Source organism: Pongo abelii, chromosome 15, assembly GCF_028885655.2.
Source record: "Pongo abelii isolate AG06213 chromosome 15, NHGRI_mPonAbe1-v2.0_pri, whole genome shotgun sequence".
NCBI classification, from domain to species: domain Eukaryota; kingdom Metazoa; phylum Chordata; class Mammalia; order Primates; family Hominidae; genus Pongo; species Pongo abelii.
Window position 1 is genome coordinate 101,918,678 of NC_072000.2, and position 22,515 is coordinate 101,941,192.

Below are 22,515 nucleotides of genomic sequence, written 5' to 3' on the forward strand. Positions count from 1 at the left end.
GCTGTTTATTCTCCAGAGTTCCACATTTCCCTGGAGTTCTGCATAGAAAACAGGCCCAACTTGTCTCTATTTTCAAATTCTATAAACCTAGGTGGGGATTGGAGGCATGGTCCCCTTTCTTGTTTTTGTTTGTTTGTTTGTTTTTAACAAACATTTTATTCTGGAATAATTTTAGTTTTATAGAAAAGTTGCAAAGATAATATGGAGAATTCCCATATACTCTTTGCCAAGTATAACTTTCCCTTAATGTTACATTTCTCTAGTATATTTTTCAGAAGTAAGACACTAACATTGGTAAATTACTATTACCAAAACTCTAGACTTTACTTGAATTTCACCAAGCTTTTCTTTAATGTCTTTTTATTGTTGTTGCAGAATTCAATCCATGTTACTCCATTGCCATTGGTTATCATGTCCTTCAGTCTCCTCAATCTCTCAGTTCCCTTATTTCTCGTGACCTTGACAACTTTGAGGAGGACTCATCAGGTATGTTGTAGAATGCACCTCAGTTACGGTTTGTGTGAGATTTTCTCATGATTAGACTGGGCCTATGGATTTTTTGAGAGGAGACCACAAAACTTAAGTGCCCTTTTTATCCCATCAGAGCATGGGGCACATGGTATCTACATGGCATTATGGATGGTGCTGACCTTAATCACATTGTCAAGGTACTGTTTGCACTAAATAAAAAGCATTGTCCACATCTTTATCTCTCCCTTGCATCTTCCTTCCTTCTCCCCTTAGACTGAGGTCAGGAGACAAAAGAGGGAGAGTTGTAACTTCTTCAACCCTTCATGGTTTTGTTTATTTCACTGTTTCCCTAAGGATCTGGGCTTTTGGAAGACAAAAGCCAGGGAAATACAAGCAGCATATTCTATTCTTGGCTTGATGTTCTCTACCTCTGAGGCAATGAGCACAAGAAAAATCTGGCTGTTCAAAGAGGGTTGGGGAAAGAATTTTCAGGAAAAAAAAATTTTAGTTTATATTTCAGAAATATTATTCTGTCATATTTTGCTTGAAGCTCAGCCCAGGGTTTCCACTGCAGCTGCAGTTTCAAATATACTGCCCCATTATCTCTAGAAGGTTTTTTTCACTTATTAGATATGCTACCCAAAGTTCTATTGTGCAACAGAGTTAAAGGGCCTGGAGCCCTTGCAAAATTTAGGACGTATGGAAAAAGCCAAGGCTACAGCTGACACCATCCTTAAATATTGGCTCAACAGACAACTTGCCTTGTGATACATGAAGAGGAGTTAACTGCACTTAAGAAAAAATTCAGAATTTGGGCAAAAACACATTCAGAAAGAACATGTGGAGATATGGTTGTATGCAGACAAAATGATTCTAAAACATTTATTTCCCAAATTTCTTATTTGAGAGCGAGTTTGACTAATTTTGTGAAGAATCTATAGTGTGCACTAAGTTCCTTCCATTTTCCTACTGGCCCGATAGAACCTTCCTTCTTCTTCATTGACCCTGAAGCTCTAGCTACAGTGATTGGCTAAATGGTGTGTACCTGACTGGAGTTGGACCAATCATAGCTCCTCACATCCCTGGCCATCTGATTGGTTGCTTGTGAACACATGACTCAGACTGGGCCAATATGAACCCTAGTTGAGCATGGGGCTTGTAAGTAGGAGGAAGGGAGAGAGGGAAAGGACTCTGATCTCTAAACAGTGAGGATCTGAGCCCAGGAGTTGCTGGTAGCCGTGGTTTCAACCTCATAGAAACAGATATTCTAAGGCCATGAAGTTAACGTGTGGGGAGAATCAGGTAGAGATAATTCTGATGCCCTCCCCATCCTTATTATGCCTGTACCCATGGACACCCTACATTTGGATTATGTGAACCACTGATCCTCCTTTCTGTCTAAGTGAGTCTGGGTTACTTTTCTCTTGCTTAAAAACAAAGTCAGTCTTGACTAAGAAAGAGTTACGTCTCACAATCAAGGCAGTGCGACGCAGGGGAAGAAGAGTGAGCTCTAAATGCCCCACCTCAGAGAGTCTTGGGTTTAAATCTGATTCCCACTGATTATCTGTGCAATCTTGGGAAAGATACTCAACCTCTCTGGGCATTAGTTTCTTCATCTACAGAGTGGGAAAATTAGGAGAATAAATAGTCTTCTGAATCTGTAGGATGTGGATTGGTAATTTTTTTCCTCTCCCTCATCACTATTCAGAAACATTGCCTTAAATCCAGTTTATTAAGTCCATACTGCATAATTATTTTTGTTTGAAATTCTTCATTCCACCAACACACATTGCAGTTGCTCTATCAAGGTTTCTTCTTCTCTGATGAAGGCATGTGTTCCAGGGGTGAGCAGGTGATGCAAGATAGGACAATCTATGGTCATCTCAGGGTTTTTCCTAGAGGAAAATAGGGCTTTCCTTTTGGGACATAGAGCAGTTATCTCCCCTGATACATGGAGGAAGTCTGTATCCAATAGGAGAGAAGGTGCTGAGCAGCGAGAAACAAAGGAAAGAAGGATGGCAAGATAAAATGAGTTTGGTGACATGGAATATTGATGTGACTGAATCCACCTTAATGCTGAGCCAATAACATACTAAATCTATACATTTTTTTTCACAAAGCTACTTCATATTGGGTTTCTGTTACTTGCACCTAAAGAAGTCCTAATACCAGCATATTTTATTCCTGCCTTGAACATATTTTCTGATGTGTCCAGAACAGTCTCATTTTATGTCTGTTATTCAGGTGTAGTTAATAATAATAAATAACTTAACTCCCAAAAGTATCCTGTTTTGGATGATAAATTTCATATTACTTAACCCAATGTACTTGCCCCAAAACAAGTGTTCAGGAGGGCAGGGAGAGCCACTTATTTTGAGAAAAGCAAAGATGGAAGAAGATCAGGAGAACCAATAGGAATATTTTTATTGTGAGTTTTGCTATGTGTCTTTTATTTTTTATGGCTTCTTTCTGTGCATGGATCAAGGTGTTTTTTTTGTCTCCCAATGGTGAAAATAATTCCAAACAAAAATGATGAATACCACACTCAAATTGGAAGTGAAAGGATCCAGAAGATGGTACTTGCTGAGAGTAATGGAACAGGGATGGCACCACAAGAGTTCTTGGGGAAGTTTTGAAGAAAGCAAAGATGTTTTGGGGACATATGCAGTCTGCAGTCCTCCACAGAGACTGGAGCCCAGCATTTTGAAAAGAATGCCAATTGGAAGAATTTGGAATAAAGAATTACTCAGAAATAGAAACTGTTTTGGCAGGGTTGAAATGTTATATCAGTACAGAATGATTTCAAATTAATGGGCAGAATTCAATTTTGTTCATATGCATGCTCCAGTTTGGGAAGGGAATCAAGTGGAAGGGATATATGGGGGGCTTGAGAGACATTGGGTTCTTAGACAGTTCTTCCTTCCCACAAGTTAGAATTTAGATACGAGTGTGGCCAAACACTGTGGGTGTGGTAAAAGTATGGGTGAGTTCAGACAATGGCAGTGACTGGCAGGGATGCTCTTGACCAGGTCCAGGTCTATTACTTGAGGCAATATAAAGTCTGAATTATTTCCCAGTCCACGTCATAACATCGTGGGGCTTAGACCCTTCTAAGGCTGCTTACCTTGCCAGGGAAGTGCACATCTCCCTTGTAAGTGTGAGATGGTAATGAGAATCATGTCTGTGTCTGTATTTATCTGTATCTATATCCACGTCTATATTATCGGATAATATGCCTACACACTCAGACATACATAGAGCCCCCAGTTCTGCTCCACAAGCACTTACTGAGGACCCACTCTATGCTGGAGTCTCTGCTATGTTTTGGGGATACAGTGAGGGAAATGTCTTACACTCTCCTCCCTGTGTTTACTATTTATTAATGCCAAACAGAGAAATAAAAATGCTGTCACATTTACAGAGCCCTTTGGCATGTGTGAAACACATTCACATCAAACAGCCCTGTGAATACAGCAAGAGCCATTCCCCCTATTCTACAGATGGTGAAGTCAACTCAGAAAGACCAAGTGACAAGTTCAAGGTCACCCAGCCATGACTAATCCACATCTCTGCTTCCTACCTCTTCTTAAGTCACGTTTAACCATGTCATCTTTCTGTATGAAATATTTAATTCCAGTAAGTGGGGGGATTCTGGGTGGATACAGTGATGGACAAATGAGAGAGAAACAAAGTAAACCCGTTTTCAGGCTTTATACCAGGAAAACACACATGGACAAAAAGGCAGCATAAATCTCCTTGACTCGTGATTTAATATTGCGACTCCAAGCCCTGGGGAATATTTTCATTTGATTTCTTGCCCCCTTATGCTATAAGAGAGTATTTTTAGAGGGTCAATAGCCTGGTTTAATCTGTCCAACATTTCCTTCCTTCCTTCCTTCCTTCTTTTTTTCCTTCCTTCCTTCCCTCCTTCCTTTTTTTCTTCCTTCCTTCCTTCCCTCCTTCCTTTTTTCCTTCCTTTCTTCCTTCCTTCCCTCCTTCCTTTTTTCCTTCCTCCATCCCTCCCTTCCTTCCTTCCCTTCCTCCCTCTCTCCCTCCTTCCTTCCTTTTTTCCTTTGTTTCTCCTTCTGCCTCTTCCTTCCTCCCTCTTGCCTGCCTGCCTTCCTTCCTCCCTCCCTCCCTCCTTCCTTCCTTCCTTCCTTCATTTACTTGTTAACTCAACAAATACTTAAGTCCATTCCTCTGTGACAGAAACTATACTAAGGGCCAATAATTCAGAGACAAATTAAATCCATTTGCTGCCCTTGAGGGGCTCACAGTCTTGTGGTGAGACAAAGCATACACTTGGGAGACTGTGATAAACGTTCACCAAGGCTTAGACAAATAGTTAGGAGAATTGACCACATCCACTGAGAGACTTCACAGAGGGAGCAGTGGGCATGGCCTTTAGGAGGTGACATTGGAAGGGCCCTCCCAGCCTGGGTAGATGTCCACACCAGCAGGCGAAGCTGCTGCAGCATACCCTCAAGGGAGTAATCCACTCCCAGGATGGAGGGACAGGCCTGCCAGGAGGGCTTCAGGAAGAAGGAGTGCACACCAGTGGCCTCTAGTCATCAGGCCTGAACTGGCTGCTGAGATGTGCAGAATGATTCTTCCAGATCTAGTGGGCACTGGAACTTTCAGTGGGCGGGAGGGCTCTCCTGGAGAGGAGGCTGCCCTCCATCTGAAGTCCCTGCTCTCCTCTGTTTCTCCCACACGTTCCTTCAGGCCTTTCATGCACTACCCAAATGTCTTAGGTGGGCTGCACCTCCCTGGAATGGGCTCTGGCCTCCTCCCTTAGCCCTTGTATTAGTCAGCTCCAGCTGCCACAACAAAAGTACCACAGACTAGGGACTGAAGAAAGCATTTATTTTTCGTCATTCTGGGCTGGAACTCTAAGGTTGAGGGGCTGGCCTAATTGGTTTCTGGTGAGGGCCACTTCCTGGGTTTCAGTCTTCTTGCTGTGTTCTCATACAGGAGAAAGAGAGAGACAACCCTCCATCTCTGGTGTCTCCTCTTATAAGGACACTAATCCTGTGAGACCAGGGCTCCACCCTCACAACCTTGTTTAATCTTAATTACTTCCTTACTGCACATACAGCCACACTGGGCCTCAAGGCCTCCACAGGAAAATGTCCAGGGGATCCACTTTAATTTTACTATTATTGTTATTATTATTATTTTTTGAGACAGGCACTCACTCTGTCACCCAGGCTGGAGTTCAGTGGTGCGATCTCAGCTCACTGCAACCTCCACCTCCTGGCTTCAAGCAATTCTCGTGCCTCAGCCTCCAAAGTAGCTGGCACAAGTGCCCGCCACCACGCCCAGCTAATTTTTGTATTTTTTTGGTAGAGATGGGGTTTTACCACATTGGCCAGGCTGGTCTCAAACTCCTGACCTCAAGTGATCCACCTGCCTCAGCCTCCCAAAGTGCCAGAATCACAGGGATGAGCCATAGCACCCAGGGGATCCACTTTAGCCCCAAGGAGCAGCCGTCTCCTCACAGCACCTGGCCCAAGCCCCTTCTCACTCCTGTCACTGCTCTTTCAGCTCCATACTCTCAGATTCAGGATTTGTGGATGGGGCCTGGTGCTGGCATTACACACACACACACGCACACACACACACGCACACATGTACAATTGCTTGAGTGATTGTTTGATAAAACAATACACATACCTGGTACAAACTTCAAAACATATGAAAATGGGATGAACAGCAAAATGTGACTGGCTCCCCCTCACATCTCCCAGCCACCAGTTTCTTTGATACAGAGAAACTCACGGTTTCTTATGTATCCTTCCAGAATTGTCCTATCACTGTTCAGCCTTTCACTGAGTGGATATTTCAAGCTAGTGGCAGCACAGGGTCACACTGCTCTCCATCGTGCCTTTGGTACTGATCCATCTGTCGTCGAGAGCATCGCTATCTGTAAGAATAGAGCTGTCCCATTTTAATGTTCCATTCTAGGGCTATCCCAAAGGATATTTAACTAGAATACTTGTGATAGGCATGACTTTATTCCAAGTCTTGTGGAGCAAATGAATATGCAAGTTTCTTTGGTAATTCTGTTGTCCACTGAAGTTCAAGAACTTCTTGCACAGTCGAAAGCCAGCTCCTTCCCTTGTCTTTCTGAATTTCCCATAACCCTCACCCTCCTCAGTTCCTACACCCAATGGCTGACTCCTACAGTCATCAAGCCCCATAGTAGCTGTGGCTTCTTCTGGCTCACTCTCCTCATCTTTGGAACAGGGGCAATGCACTGCCCACTGCTGATGAGGTTTGAAAGAACTAAATGAGTTAACATCAGCAGAGCTCTCAGAACTTGGCCTTTACATAGTAAGAATTGGGCAGGTGTAAGCCATTTCCCCCACTGCTATTCTTACTCCCCAGAAATGTCCCACATCCAGGAGGCTGAAAAACTGGGTACTATTTCTCTCCACCTCTTGGAAATACTAAGATAATTACGTTTCTTTCGGAAAATATCAGGTGATCTGCATTCACTGGGGAAATGGTGCGTAAACTGATCTCTCTTGCCTTTGATATGAAAGTCGTTTACAGGTAAGAACCCCAGGATTTGGAAGCAGAATTTCTGTATTGACACAACTATTGGAATTCCTTCTCCAAGATTCAGGTGGGATGAGATTCAGGAAGCAAAGCTGCCACTGCAGCTTCCTCCTTCCATAGTCCAGGTGACAGAAGCGACAGCTTTCTTCTTCCCAAAGGGGAGGAATTGCAGAGATGCCAACTCTGCCGCTATGTAGGCTTCCCTGAGCCCCAGACTCCTGAGTTTCCGGAGAGGGAGCTGCGAAATTCTGGGATCCTATTCAGAGCACTTGTGATGTGCTCAGAGATGATATTAAATGTTTTATATCATTTTGGCCATGATACAGACACATTTGCTTCTGATTCTGAAGAAGCTCAGCATTTCATTAAGTCATTCCTCACTTGATGCACCCTCCTTCCCCAACTCTCTTCTTTACCAATTAAGAAAGAAGCCAAATTTGTTTATTTCTGCAACACTGTAGGTGTGTGTCCTCCATCACTATTTCTTGACAATGTGTGTGTTGAATATATAGGTGTTCTCAAGGAAATCAAATATTATACATTTTATACTTTAAAAATAAGACTCTTCTAAAACACATGGTGATGCTTTGGCCAGTCTACAAATTGTAAAGCATAAACGTTAAGCCCAGGTACCCAGATGTTATAAAATACCCATTTGATGTAGCTTTTATTTGCCATCAAAGGCTGCTATCTTACAATGCAGAACCAAATCCTGTGGCAAACTTTGCTTTGCTTCAATCAGATAAAAAGAAAATCCTGTAAAACTGCATTTATCTAGCCTACCCCCAGCCTTCCATTCTGGCAAGAGGGCTTATTGCCTTGAGACTTTCTGTCTTCTGGAAACACCCACATGGCCAGTCAGCTCATGGAGTAGGAAAGGATGTCTCTTTGTGGAGTCCCAACTTCCGCTCCCTCTCCCACACAGTGTGATGCGGGCACTCAGGCGGGCAGACAGTGACTAATCGGTGGTTACTTAGAACAAGGGCCCATCTGCTGGATGATTGGGATTCTAAAGTGAGTGGGCACTAATTCTCCTCTCAGGGCCTCACAGCCATGTCAGGGAGGTGGGCAGGTACTCAGACTAAAGTAAAATTGGGAGGCCTTGTTGGGAGGGTTCAGTGGGCAGGGAGATGAAAGAAAGCTTTCCAGAAGTCTAGTGCTGAAATTTTGGTGTGACAGACATGTAAGAATTCCCTAGGCAGACAAAAAGGAAAGGTAGAAGGAACAGCATATTCTAAGGCATGGAAGCATGAGAGACAACTGTGGGGTCAGTGAAAACAAGGCTGGATCATAGGATGGTATTGGGGAGGTGGTGGCAGCATCTCCTCCTTCAGCAACTGCTTTCTCCTTGAAAGCAGGTCACTGCCCAGCTGGCCAGGAGAGAATCATCACAGGCTTCTCATGTGTGCATGGGATCTAAGAGAGCTCTTGATTGTATTTCCTTTAACTGTGCTGTATTGGTTTGGTTCTGGCCTGGCCCATCAACTCCTGTGTTAGGAAAAGTAGTCTACTTTTTGCTTCTTCTGCCTTGCTTCCTCAATCCATCTTTGCAACCACATTGGAATAACTTATCTAAAAGAGTACCTTCAACAGGTCCCAGTGATCAGCAGCAATGTATTCCAAACTGTAGTTAGGTGTCAAAATTACCTGGAGTGGAAGGAAACCTTTAGTAAAATTCAGTTTCCTCTGCCCTGTTCTAGACCCACAAGATCAGAATTTGGAGATGGTACTTTGTGTCTGCATTAAAGACACACCCACATCCACACCCACCCCTCCACACATATACACATACTCACATGCACACACTCATGCACATACACATATGCACATGTAGTGTATTGATCGACTGAGTTCAGTCATTGATTAACAAGGTAATATGCCAAACTAAGAATCAAAGTTCACATCTAAGATAACAATGGAAGTCATAGGAATTGATCCAAGGTAGGTCCCCTCTGGCTCTGGGTTTGTTATAAAAGACATAGAAAATAATCAATTTTTGCCTTGCTGCCCACCCCCGATTTTATGTTTCTCTTTGTAAATAACCCCCACCCCTCCAACTCCGTAATACTCTTGCTTAGATTGGGTGGCTTGGCAATGTTGCCTTTCACTTACTAACCAGCATGGCTTCAGAGTGGTGGGCTTGTCACCAAGTAATAGCCTACCAGGGTACTTTCCCTCCCACTCCATCCACCTGATTGGCTTACATATTGGCACATGATCCAACTCCTATTCGAAGAAGAGATGATCTGATTGACACATTTAAAGTTGGGATTCATCCCTGGACCAATCAACTGTAGTCAGGAAGTTCTGGTTACTTGGCAAAAGCAAGGAATGCCAGAGGGCTCTTCCTTTTGGATGATAAGGATGAGAAAGCTCTCATTGAAGGGGGATTTTCTTTTGAGTTGAGTTGACTCCCCAAAATATCTTCTAAGAAACAAAATGTGCAACAATTAGGGACCGATTGACTAATAAAATCTTGATTCATTCAGCTTAGAGAGTATATTGTTTTGTGTCCATAACAATGGTAGTTATGGAAGTCTTGTAACACCTGGATGGTAATACATTTATGTGAATTTTATGAGTTAGCCAAAAATTGCATTTAAAGGCTTAATTTTAATTTTGGATGGGAAAAGTCTTTTGCATTGTCATGGGTCTTTAAGCCAGTTTGTCCAAATCGAATAAGTCTTCAGAAATTTTGAGCCAGATTGCTTTCTTAGCAAATGAGGAAACTGAGACCCAGAGAAGAGAAGGGATGCTGTGTGATGCCCTTCAGTGAGACAGGTGCAGCACATACTGGAAGCCAGGTCTCCTGACTCTGGACCAGTGCTCCTTCCATTACACCATGCTGTTTCTTGCTACCTGGGCTTTGTGATTTCCTAAAAGAAAAACAAATGTGGGAACATTAACTTGAAACATAAGGAGAATGCCTAAGCATTCAAATCCATTATTGAAGAGATAGCTCTCCTGGACCCTGCTGAAAGATAATGTGCTTGGACCTGTTGTTGGTTCATCAGCTGGTGCTCCATCATTCGGTACCTTGTTCCCAGACATTTTCATTACAGATTCTGCCCGCTGTGATGCACTGGCACCATGCCATTCCTTATGCACATGCCAAAATGCTTTTATAAAACCATTAGAAAAAAGCTTTCCTAATGAGAGCCACATAGGAAATGAATTCCTGAAGGTTAACATGCCTGAGATATCAGTTTGACTATGAGTGGGTATCTTACCTGTAGACTTGCAAAGGAACAGTCATCAATGGGAAACCCAACCTACTATGCCTTACCCTGTCCTTCCTACATCACCTGTATGATATGTGGCCATTCACATACCTCCACCACCAACAACAATTACTACAACTACAGCTACAGAATAGAGAAAAAAGATCATGGTGCAGAAAGAGTCATAGCTATCTAACATTTCTGAATGTCATGCATGGCTGAGGTCTCACCATTTCAGATTGCATCTTTGATGCACAAAGAACATGGAGAGAATAGACGATGGCCGTATCTTCTTTGGAGGTAGTAAAGACAATGGTCTTCCCCCACATCAAAGGCCTGTAGGAACAGAGAAGACATTGTTGTTCCTTTGATGAGAGAAATCAATACTTAGGATGAAAAATATAATTGATTGGACATAATGAAAAGTTTAGGGAATATATCTTGTCTATGTTCAGGTTGAATCTGGAAGATGTGATCATAAATAATGCTTCTACTTCATTAAGAATCATCATTAATATTTTATTTAATATGTAATATTTATTTTATTATTGCTTTTTTGTGTATCTTCATAAGAAACTTCCTTCCACTGAGATGACCTGGCGGTGTCTTTATGACTTGAATTTGTCAAACTGACATACTTCCTATATGGATTTGACCTTGAATGGATGGTCTCTTGATCTCAGTGACGTACTGGTTAATGTGTAACAGTTGATTTTCAAAAAAAAAAAAAAATAAGGCCCCTGATATATATGAGTGGATGATTTCTTTGGTGTAAATACTCACATTGTGGCTGATTTCAAGCCTCCAATGTCATGTCACTGAACAGGAAGTTAGAAAGAGATGGGCAGTAGTGCACATCAGATTTAAATATCTTCAAGGTCGTATATAATAGTGAACTATAGTAAAATAATTAGGAAGTGTTATGTTTGGAGTGCTTATTATCTTTGATTTTAATACGGAGTATTTAAATGTAAGCTTATGTAATTTAATTTTTAAAAATATCTGTATTTAACAACTGGACTGCAAAATTTCTGAAAATTTTACAGTTGTCTGTCATGAGCTGGTATGAGTGGGTCATAGAATACCTGTTTCTTCATCTTTAAAGCGGAGGGTAGTATTGCTGCCTGTCCACACAAAATAACTGGATAATGAAATGTGCTAAGACTATTTAGAAGAGAGCCTCGTCACAGAAAATAGTCAGACCTTTTTTGTCAATATCCTGCTTTTCAGATGCAATCACACAGTTCTCAGTGGCCATACTTGACCTTGCAATCTTGCTTTCTGACTCTGGGCCAGGTCTCTTTCCACTGCAGAATTTTTAGGGTACTTTTTAAGCTTCACAGAGCGGAGTCTTTATAGGGGCAGTATGGCCCGGAGGAAGGGAAACAGATGTTCAATTCATGCACTCCTGCATTTGAAATCGTCTTGAGCCAAGCTCCTTGAGCTTCCTGAGCTTTGTATTTCTCATCTGTAAAATGTACTTTAGTAATGCAAGAACAGCAAATGATTTGCACATGTAGAACACCTATCACATAGTAATTGCTCAATAAACGTGAAGAGTGTTCTCTTCCAAATAACAGCCATTTGACAACTAAGGGGTCCTTCTTTGCAAGCCAGTTAGAATATGTCTGTGAATATATCTCGTTAGGGACACAGGTGTACCCTATGGTATCTAAGGGATTCTAAATAAAACAGTGACCTTAGATATCTCCTCTGAGTTGAACATGTGAGTCCCACACTGCTAGCACCTTCTAAGTTGACTTTCTTCCATGTCTAGTCTCCTTACATGTAAACGTGTCTGCTCCCTTCCTGATGAACTGAACCGTTCTGCTCACAGACCATTTCTTTGATATACTTAGTGTTTTCAACTAATTACACCGTGAAGTCTCCTGGCAGTCCCCATTTGCAACATTTGGCACCATTCCTCCTATTTCATTTATATTAATGACGGAAGTAGTCTGTGCACCATAATCAGTTAAAAATCATGACTTGCCTTATTAATAAATACCAGATTGGTGCATGATATTGTATTGGCTGAGCCCTCATTAGACAGCCCCAAGCTGTACCAGGAGTGGGATGCTTGTGCATTTCTCTTATGAAGTCTCATTGCTCCTTTCTCTTTTGGTTTTTCCTGGTCTTTGCAACTCAGAAAAACAAACTTATCCTGTGATTTGGGTATTTTTAAATATGATCCCATTTAAGCCACTTTATCCTTTAAGTAAGTTTCATTTCCTTCCTTCTTTTCTTCTTCCATTCCTTCCGTTCTTTTCTCTTTCCCTCCTGCCTTCTTTTCCTCCCCTCCCCTCCTTTCTTTCTTTTCTTCACTGAGCCAAGGGAAAGAGACACAAAGATAAATGAACCACTAGTTTTCAGTGGCCCCTCTACTCTTCACTCACTGTGCTCCTACCACCTTGGACTTCCAGTGACCCGAACGTACCAGGATCATCCCTCGTTGAAGGGCTCTTCTAACTCCCGGGAACTCTGTGCCTGTGGATCTGCACCTGGTGGCTCCATCTTGTCCCCTAGTTCTCAGATCAAAAATCTTCTCGTCATTAAGGCCTTTCTTGATGCTCCCGGCTATGGCAGCTCCCTCTCCACGTCCATTGCATCATCCTCTTTCTCCTACTTCTCAGCCACTGCAGCCATCTGAAATCATCCTGCTATTCAATAGTTCTCTTTCTTTCTTGTCTTTCTCTCTGACTAGAACATAAGCTCCTGGAGGCAAAGGACCTTGCTAGTCTTCCTCACTGGTGCTCAGCTCAGGCTTGGCATCAAGTAGATGCTCAGAAAATATTTCATGGCTGCATGGCTGGTTAGGACAGACAAACTCAGTCTACTTGGGCTGCTATAAGAAAGTCTCACAGACTGGAGGGCTTAAACAAGAGAAATTCATTTCCTCACAGTTCTGGAGGCTGTAAGCCCAAGATCAAGGTGCCGGCAGTGTTGGTGTCTCCTGAGGCCTTTCTCCTTGGCTTGCCAAAGGGCCACCTTCTCCCCATGTCTTCATGTGGTCTTTCTTGTGTGCCTGTCTGTGTCCCAATCTTCTCTTCCTTTTTTTTTCTTTTTTTTGAGACAGAGTCTCACTCTGTCGCCCAGGCTGGAGTGCAGTGGCTCGATCTCAGCTCACTGCAAGCTCTGCCTGCTGGGTTCGTGCCATAGCCTCCTGCCTCAGCCTCCTGAGTAGCTGGGACTACAAGTGCCCACCACCACTCCCAGCTAATTTTTTGTATTTTTTTTAGTAGAGACGGGGTTTCACTGTGTTAGCCAGGATGGTCTCGATCTCCTGACCTCCTGATCCGCTCGCCTTGGCCCCCCAAAGTGCTGGGATTACAAGCGTGAGCCACAGCATCCGGCCTCAATCTTCTCTTCTTATAAGGACAGCAGTGGTATTGAGTTGAGGCCCACCCTAATGACCATCTTTTAACTTAATTACCTCTTTAAAAATTCTGTTTCCACATGTAGTTGCATTCTGAAGTACTGGGATTAGGCCGTCAACAAGCAAATTTGAGGTTCACTCAATTCAGCCCTTAACACCCAGGCAGCTTCAGCATTGAGAGAATCATCCGTCCAGTGCCTGAAAATGAGCCACATGCTCAACAGCAGTGACCACCTCTGCAGGCCAATCTGCTCTGCTGCATTCCTCAGCTGTCACTCTCTCACTGTCTGTCTTGTGGAAAGAATAACATTGCCTCAACACTTCACTGGTGCTGTTCACTTCCCTGTAAGCCATGTTACCACCTGGGAATCTTTGACTTATTTTCTTAGGCTCAGCTCAGCTGTTGCTCCTGGGCTGGGTTCAGGTCCCTGTTTTAAGCTTTCTTAGCATCACGTCCCTGCCCTGCATTACATCATCTTTTCATGTTGCCACGGGATTCAGGACTCTCTCATCTCACTTCCCAGCAGACTGGGAACTCTTTAAGATCAGAAGCCACACCTTTCATTTCTGTATTTTCATGAGTCATTTGGTAGGCATTCAAGAAGCATTCACTCCATGGACAAATGAAGCTACTTCTGAATCTAGCTTCAGTCTCTAGATGTATGAGGATTCCCCAGAGAAACAGAGCCAACAGGACACGTGTATAGAAAGAGATTTATTTCAAGGAATTAGCTCACGCGACTGTGGAGGCACAAGTCTTAAATATACAGGGTAGGTTGGCAGGCTGGACACCGAGGAAGAGCTGCAGTTCAAGTCCGAGGGCTGTCTGTTGGCAGAATTCCTTCTTGCTTGGAGGAGGTCAGTCTTTGTCCTATTTAGGACTTCAAAGAATTGGATGAAGCCCACCTACATTGGGCGGGCCATCTGCTTTACTCAAAGTTTACCAATTTAAATGAGAATGTCATCCAAAAACACCCTCACAGAAACATCCAGAACAATGTTTGACCAAACATTTGGGCACCTTGGCCCAGCCAAGTTGTCATATAAGATTAACTGTCACAGCGGGGAAGACCTTTTTGTGTGTGATCTTCATACATGAACAGCTTGTGTGGACAACCTCATTACTGTTGTGAACTAAGGCACTCCTCGGTGAAGCTGTCTGGAGATTCCACTAGGTTTACCCAGACCACAAGGCATCCCCTGTTAGTGGTTGTGGGAGGTGCCATTTGTAAATAGCTTTGCCTGTTGTTTCCTCTTTTTTTTTTTTTTTTTTCTGTGTGGACAAGCTGAGGGATTTAGTCTCTAGGTACCCATCTGCAACCTTTCCAAGAACTAAATTTGCTTACAATTTCAAATAGAGCCTGTGAGACACTTTGGCTTCACTTTCCCTGTCTCTCTCTCATTCTCTTCTAAGTACACTGTTAAATAATGGATTCGTGAAATGTATAATAGGCTCTGGCGGTAGCGGTTGGTCAGGAAATGTGTGTGGGCAGCTGGAGTGGTGAGAGGAAGCATTAAGCAGGCTGGTCTCTGGTTTTGGTTGGTTTTTTTTGGGTTACGTCTCCTCTCCACCCCTGCCCCCGCCTTGCTCCTTCTCTCACTTTTATCTCCTGGCGTTGGGTCCTGTTGGGGTTGGACAGAAGACACGGGAGAGCCCACCAGGGCAGTCTGCTCTTCCCAGGGTATCCTTCCCTGTGATACACATGAACACAGGCAATGCAGGGAGAAGATGATGCAGAGGAGCTTAGGATGCAATTTTTTTTTCTTGAAAATTGTGACAAAGAAAAATACATGCATACAAACTGATTAACCACCACCCACAAAAAGACGTGAACGAAACACTGTGTACCTGAGTCATGGCAGAGACTTCTAAGCCTTGCCAGAGCACATGACCTCATGGTCTTGCCGTCCCAATCCTTATCAAAATCTAGGCGTGATAAGTGACAATGTGCAGACCTCCGGAAGGATCTTGGATACATGTGTTTCCTTACAGTATCTTATTTTGTGCTGTGGAGAGACACAGAGTTGGTGTGGCCAGACTGTTCACTTCTCACTCAAAATCTCTTTCCATCTCCTTCTGTAGTGAGAATACCCTGATTCATTTGGAATAGGAATCACCTTACCTTTCCCAGCCTCACTTCTGGCTGCCAGAGCTCATGGAGCCGCATTGAGATTAATGGCACACGTGCAGAGGCCCTGGTGTGGGGCTTTTGTGAATGTTCTTTAAGGTGAGTTGACCCAATTGGCACCCACCCCCTTGCACCCTTGTATTTCCTCCTTTTTCCCACTGGGAAAGGGACATGTTACCCTCTAACACTAGAGCGCTTTGTGAATATACACACACATCTGTAACACACACGCATTTGGATGTGTAAGAACACTTCTGCACATAACATAAACATGTCCATGGTCACATATGTGCACACACAGATGTAAACCCATATATATATGGTTTGTACTTTTTTGTTTGTTGACGTGTGTACATTTCAACATAAACTTACAGACCTGCTGACACATACAAGACATTCACATGAAACACACATGCCTGCCTAAATACATATGTATATGCCTACATCTCTTTCTCTGCTTTACTCAAATGCGTTATCTGCTCATGTACTAACACACAGTTGCATGCATACATTTGCATCTTCTTTGTACACACACAGACTGAAGGAGAGGAGAAGTAGTGGATGTCTACAGGTAACATAGTGTCACGTATGAAGAACTATTTGGGCTTTATCCTCGAGGAACAGTAATTTACCCACTATCTGTGTAAAAGGTACTGGCTATTCTAAGTGGGATTTGATGTGGGGTTTGAGTCTGAAGGAATTTACAATTTCCCAGGGGAGGAAAAAATAAGAGATGTCCACATGGTCACCTAAGAAACACTGAAACCAATATAAAGAATGTCACAAAGCCATTGGTGAACATCCACCTTGAAGGCAAAAGTGATTGGAGTTTCCTGGGACAGCATTCCTTCACAGGTCAGGAATAAAGGCCATGTTCACCAACCAAGGCTGCTACATACAGTTGCACAGGGCATTCACTGTGCAAGGGTGCTAGACCAACATCAAATCTTCTCTCTGCTTTTCAATCCATTCACTTGCCATGGGACTGCATTCCTCAAGAAGAAAAGGCATTTTGGGGGCTTCTAATTTGCATAAAGTTACTCTATGGGCTAAGGGAAGCACAGTCACTAATTGTGTCCAAGATACCTCACCCAGTCCCCGTGGAGAAAAAGGTGCCTACATCTCAAAAGAAAGTCCTTGGCTTGTGGTCAGCTTTGCCTTTGCAGCTTGCTTTCATAAGCCTCGGGGCTTCTATAGTGCATTGGGTTAAATGAAAGGGATGGGGCAGACAAAGCCCACTGAATTACCTTTAACCAGCATGGAGCAGCACTGAGAAATTGATTAAAATATGCATTCCCCTAATAGAGCGGCTGGTCCCAGTCTGGAAATTAATTAATGCTAATAGTACACAATCAAAACTGCTTTTGGAAATCTTCTTAGAACATTAACTAAAATGTTCATCTTTTTAATGCATTTGCCTGAGCCACGGAGGCTAAAAGCTTCGCTTGTTCCATGCAAATGTGAAGGCAAGGAAAAAAAAAAGCAAGCACATTTAGGTATTTCAGGCTTGATAATGCTGGCTTTTCTGATTAACCTGAGCCTGCTCCTAGGGCCTGGGCAAGATGCCTCTTTTAGCTACTGAGATGGAGAGAGTGACCTGGGGACTGCAGACAGTCACCTCTGCGTTTAATGCTGTGGACCACAGAAGGGGAAAACCGGCAGAGAAAAGGAGCAAGAACTGAAGAGAGTCAGTTGAGGATCACCTGGATGTCTGGCTCCGGTGTGAGGGTGGGAGGCACAGAGCTTTAGGTGACACCAAAGGTTTCCCCAACTCAACAAAATGGTACATTTCAGTGATTTCCAAATAGAAGCGCTTTTGTAGCACCAGCTCCCTTAGTAACTAACCATCTACCGGTAAAATGAGTTTTTAACTTGCTTGGCCCCACCCTAGTCACCATGCACAGGTTTAGGGGGATTTGGATGCTCCAGCCCCTTCAGTGAAAGTCCTGATGGGCCTTGCAGTGGCCTTACCCTTTGGTCATTGGTTTCCTCAATTATTTGCCTACTGCCTACTAGCTAGCTGCTGAGAAAAGCTTGCCTGTGAGGAAGTCAGAGTTTGGTGTGGGAGATAGGCATGCAGGCAGGCAAAGGGTGGTGCATGTCACAGAGATGTGCCCAAGCTGAAACAGAGCTCAGAGGAGGGATGCTAGCCCAGGAGAGGGCAGGGGCTGGTCTGAGAAGGCTTTGGATAAGGGATTGGCCAATCGAGGGATTAGAAGCAGCATCAGGGGTGTTCGTGAGTGTGTGTCTATGTGTGTGCACACATGCATGTGCATGCTGAGTATGTTTGAATGTGTGAGCATATTTGTGCATGTGTGTGAGTGTATGAGAGTGCAGCCACGTGTCAGAGTGTGAGAATGTGTATGCAAGTATGTGTGTGTGCATGTTGAGTGTGTTTGAATGTGTGGATGCATGTGAGTGTGTGATTGTGTGTGTGCACATGTGTGAGAGAGCATATCCATGTGTGAGAGTCAGTGTGTGTGCACATCTTTGTGCATGTTGAGTGTGTGTTTGAAAATATGAACATGTGTGTCTGTGTGTGTATGTGTGTGTGCATGTTGAGTGTACGCACATACTTGAGCATGTGTATGTGTGTGAGGGTGCATATGGATATGTAAGTGTGGGTCAATGAGTGTACATGAGTGTGTTTGAATGTTTGCATGTATGTCAGTGTGTAATCATGCAAGTCCCAGTGTAGGAGTGTGTGCAGGAGTGCATATGCATGTGTGAGTATGTATGAGTGTGCGGATGTGATTCTGGGGGCAACTAGGCTGAGGCAGGCATGAGCCCATGGGTACAGGGGCAGGAATGGAGGAGAGATTTGCAACTTATGAACAGGGCTGGTTGGAGAGATGCCAAATACTGTATAGGAGGAGAAAGTAAGTTACTGCCATGAAAAGGAATTGGGTGAATGTAGGAGCTCTTGTTTTGTTTAGTGAGATCATAGGGTGACAGGGGGAATATCAAGGGGAAATACCTATGACTGGTGAAGATGGTCAAGCTGCCATATTTACTCGGATCCCATTTTCTGAGAGCATTCATTAAAATGTTCTCTTCCTTATGATTAAGGCAAAGCTTCTCAACCTCAGCACTGCTGGCTTGTTTGTGGTGGGGCTGTCCTGTGCACTGTAGGATGGTCAGCATCTCTGGCATCTGCCCACTAGATTCTAGTTATGATAGGCAAATCTGTCTTCAGACATTGTCAAACGTCCCTGGGGGAGTGGAGGTAAGAGCCATTGGTTAAAGGCACCGAGAGATTATGTCACCAAACCTAAGGATCTTTGCCTGTTGATCAGTGCCAACCTTGGGCTCCTAAAATTGCAACTGGTTTCAGCAACTGCGCTTCTCCAACTAAAGCTTTGGCAGTTTTACTTTACTTAAATTTTGAATTTGCGTATATTTTAATCTGCAAAATGGAATGAAATATTAAAATATATTCTGGTCTTTTTAAATATAGTTTTAACCACCCCATCAGTGCTTCCTAGTCATAAGAGTGCATGGGAGATTTTCATTAAAATGGGACCATTTATCTTATTCTATTATTTTCTCAGTTGAGGTGAGCTCATTTTAAACTTTTAATTTCTTCAATCTCATTGTAAAATAAACTGTGATAAGATAAATACTAATGTTTTAATAATTTAAAAACAAACAACTATCAGATTCCTTTATAGTTTATTATTTTCTAGCATTGAGGAAAAGGAGCTGGCTTTGGGGGCCAGGCTGTACTGGGTGACCACAACCCTGAATTCAAGCCCACTCTCTTCCAAATTTGAGCCGCAAGACTTCCAGCAAGTCTGTGACCTGTTTCCCTTTTTGTTTAATGGGAATTTCATCGGCTTTTTTCGACTGTTGGAGAATTCAAATCAAATCAGGGCTATCAAAAAATTTGAAAACTGAAAAAAGTGCCACATAAATATAAATAATTATTATATAGGTCGAGCATCTGTTCCGTGATGAGCAGGTCTATGCAACCCTACCTCCAAAGGCTGAAGAAGCTGGGAGGCTGAGAAAAGAGGCTGAAAAATCTTGTTTCTCAGAAAGAAACATTTAATAGGAACTTATGATGAGAAGCCATATCTCAAGCAGCCGAGGATGGTGGATCCCTGCATTTGCCTTCCGGAAAGTATATATAAACATATTTATTTAAAAGACAGGATCTCACTATGTTGCCCAGGCTGGAGTGCAGTGGCTATTCACAAGTGCAATCCTGCTACTGGTCATCATGGGAGTTTTGACCTGCTTTATTTCCAACCTGGGCCAGTTCACTCCTCCTTAGGCAACCTGGTAGTCCCCCAGTCACTCCCTGGAGGTCACCATATCAATGCCAAGCTTAGTGCAACATCCGATCAGCGTAGCTCACCACAGCCCAGAACTCCTGGGCTCAAACGATCCTCTTGCCTCAGTCTCTCAAGCAGCCGTAACTACAGGCAAGCCAGGCAATATTCTTTATATAGCAAGTTTTTAGGGTAAAACATGTGCATTTGATCATGTCTTCACACTTTCTTGCCAACACTTGTGACTACTGAGGAGGTTAGATAAGCATCTTTATGAGGGGTTAGCTATGCTACAGGCATTGTTTAAAGGACTTACTGTAGAACCCCTTGGTATATGGGAATCAAACATCGGACATCGCGGCGGTTTTGTTTCAAGATAACGTCACTCTTGCCACGCAACAGGCTGTTTTCCTACAGAATCTTAAATCTGAAAATTCAAAATCTGAAACTTTTTGAGTGCCGGCATGATGCTCAATAGAAATGCTCATTGGAGCATTTTGGATTTTTGATTCTCAGAGTTGGGATGCCCAACCAGTAAACATAAAGCTAATTTTCCAAAATTTGAAGAAATCTGAAATCCAAAACACTTCAGTTCTAAAGCGTTTTAGATAAGGGATACTCAACCTGCAATGCTAATTATTATAATTCTGCAGAAAGGTCAAATGGTGTAAAACCAGGTAGCACTGAATACAAATTTTAGATCTGCCACTTACTGGTGGTGAAAGTTCAGGTACGTTACTTAAATTTTCTAAAATTCTGTTTTCCCATCTGCAGAACTCAACAGCAGAACTCACAGCATGGGATTTAAGGATTACAGGCCAAAGGTTTTGCAAAATGTGCCCAGTGTGAGGCACAGAGTACATGCTCAAGAAACAGTAACTATATAATCAATGTCACCACAGCTATTATTATTATCACTATTGTTAATTTTTCAAACTCACTTAGCCTACATTCACATTTTGTTAAAAGCTCGTATGGCTGGGTTTTTCACCAAAAGCTAGGACTTTTGGCATTCGAGTACAGAAGGGACATACAGTCAGTTTAGTCTCATCTTATTTGCACAATTGCAATGGCATACCTTCCGGTCACTGCCTTTTTTTTTTTTTGAGATGAAGTTTTGCTCTTGTCATTCAAGCTGGAGTGCAATGGCACAATCTCTGCTCACTGCAACCTCCACCTCCTGGGTTCAAGCGATTCTCCTGCCTCAGCCTACCAAGTAGCTGGGATTACAGGCACCCACCACCACACCAGGCTAATTTTTTGTATTTTTAGTAGAGACAGGGTTTCACCATGCTGGTCAGGCTGATCGTGAACTCCTGACCTCAGGTGATTCACCCGTCTCAGCCTCCCGAAGTGCTGGGATTACAGGCATGAGACATGCGCCTGGCCACTGGTCACTGCTTTTAAAGGATGCTGTTATCAAATCCTCAAGCATGTGCCAGGCTGCCCATGGCATCTTCTATTTGGTCCTCACAGTAGCTTTTTAAGACATGCAATATTATTAGCCCTGTTTTACACACGAGGAAATGGAAAGCATAACAGGCAAGGAGGCAAAACTTTTTTGTTTTCTGCCTGCCTTCAGCCTTATAGCAGGCATTCAATAAATATTGTGACTGATTCAACAGAGGGATGAATGAATGGAGAAGTTCAGCGAGTTCCCCAGAACTGTCCTGAGTGGAGGATTCCCAATCAGAAAGCCAGGCTCTGGGCATCCCCTAGGCCTAGGGCACAGACGCATTTCCTGTCAGAGGCTGCTGTCTTGCATATCCCTCTCTGCAGTGCTTTATCTGTCCTTTTTTTAAATGTATGTTTGCACCTTGCAAACCACCTCTTCCCTTGATTTGAAAAATGGGAGAGTAGTGGCTGATTGTGGAAGAGCACTGGTACTTAGTGGGCCCTTTATAAATGCCTGTGGAGTGCTTGGGGCACCAACCACAGACTCACTGTCTCATGAACCTCATTCATGCCCACCTCTGTCTTCCCTAAAGAACTGCAAGTTCTTTGTAAGCAAGCCTGTGTGTTTGAACCTCCGTTGTACTACGACTCCATGTGGCCTGATGAGTGTTCATCAGAGATTTGATAGCTTGAAGAATTTGTTGTTTTAAAGCAGCCTTGCCATGCTACCTAACAATGATACTGTTGATAACAGCTCTCATTCATGTAGCACCAAATGAGTGCCAAACACGGTGCAGGCAGGGTGCATGCCCTTCCTTATTTTATCTTTAGAACAATCCTATGAAGTTAGTATTGTCATTAGTATCATCATCATCATCATCATCATCATCATCATCATCATTGCCATTCCAGTTTAACAGGGGAGGATTTGGGAGAATGGACAGGGGAAATTGATTCCCCCAAGAAGTCAGGCAGGTGTCATAGTGAACCCTCAAAGCAACTCCACTGGCAGTGGCCCCATGGACTCTCATCTCCTTTCTGCACTTTGGGGACAATGTCCAGCCTCTCCTGGTTTCCCTTCTTCA

General features: G+C 43.3%; 1 long non-coding RNA gene across 1 annotated transcript in view; it reads left to right on the plus strand.

The window, feature by feature from the left end:
- Positions 1-22,515, plus strand: part of LOC134760099 (uncharacterized) — a 123,320-nt gene that overhangs the window by 51,796 nt on the left and 49,009 nt on the right. Inside the window, exon 2 of the long non-coding RNA XR_010137025.1 lies at positions 376-486. This is a non-coding gene — a long non-coding RNA (uncharacterized LOC134760099). The remainder of the gene's footprint in view (positions 1-375; positions 487-22,515) is intronic.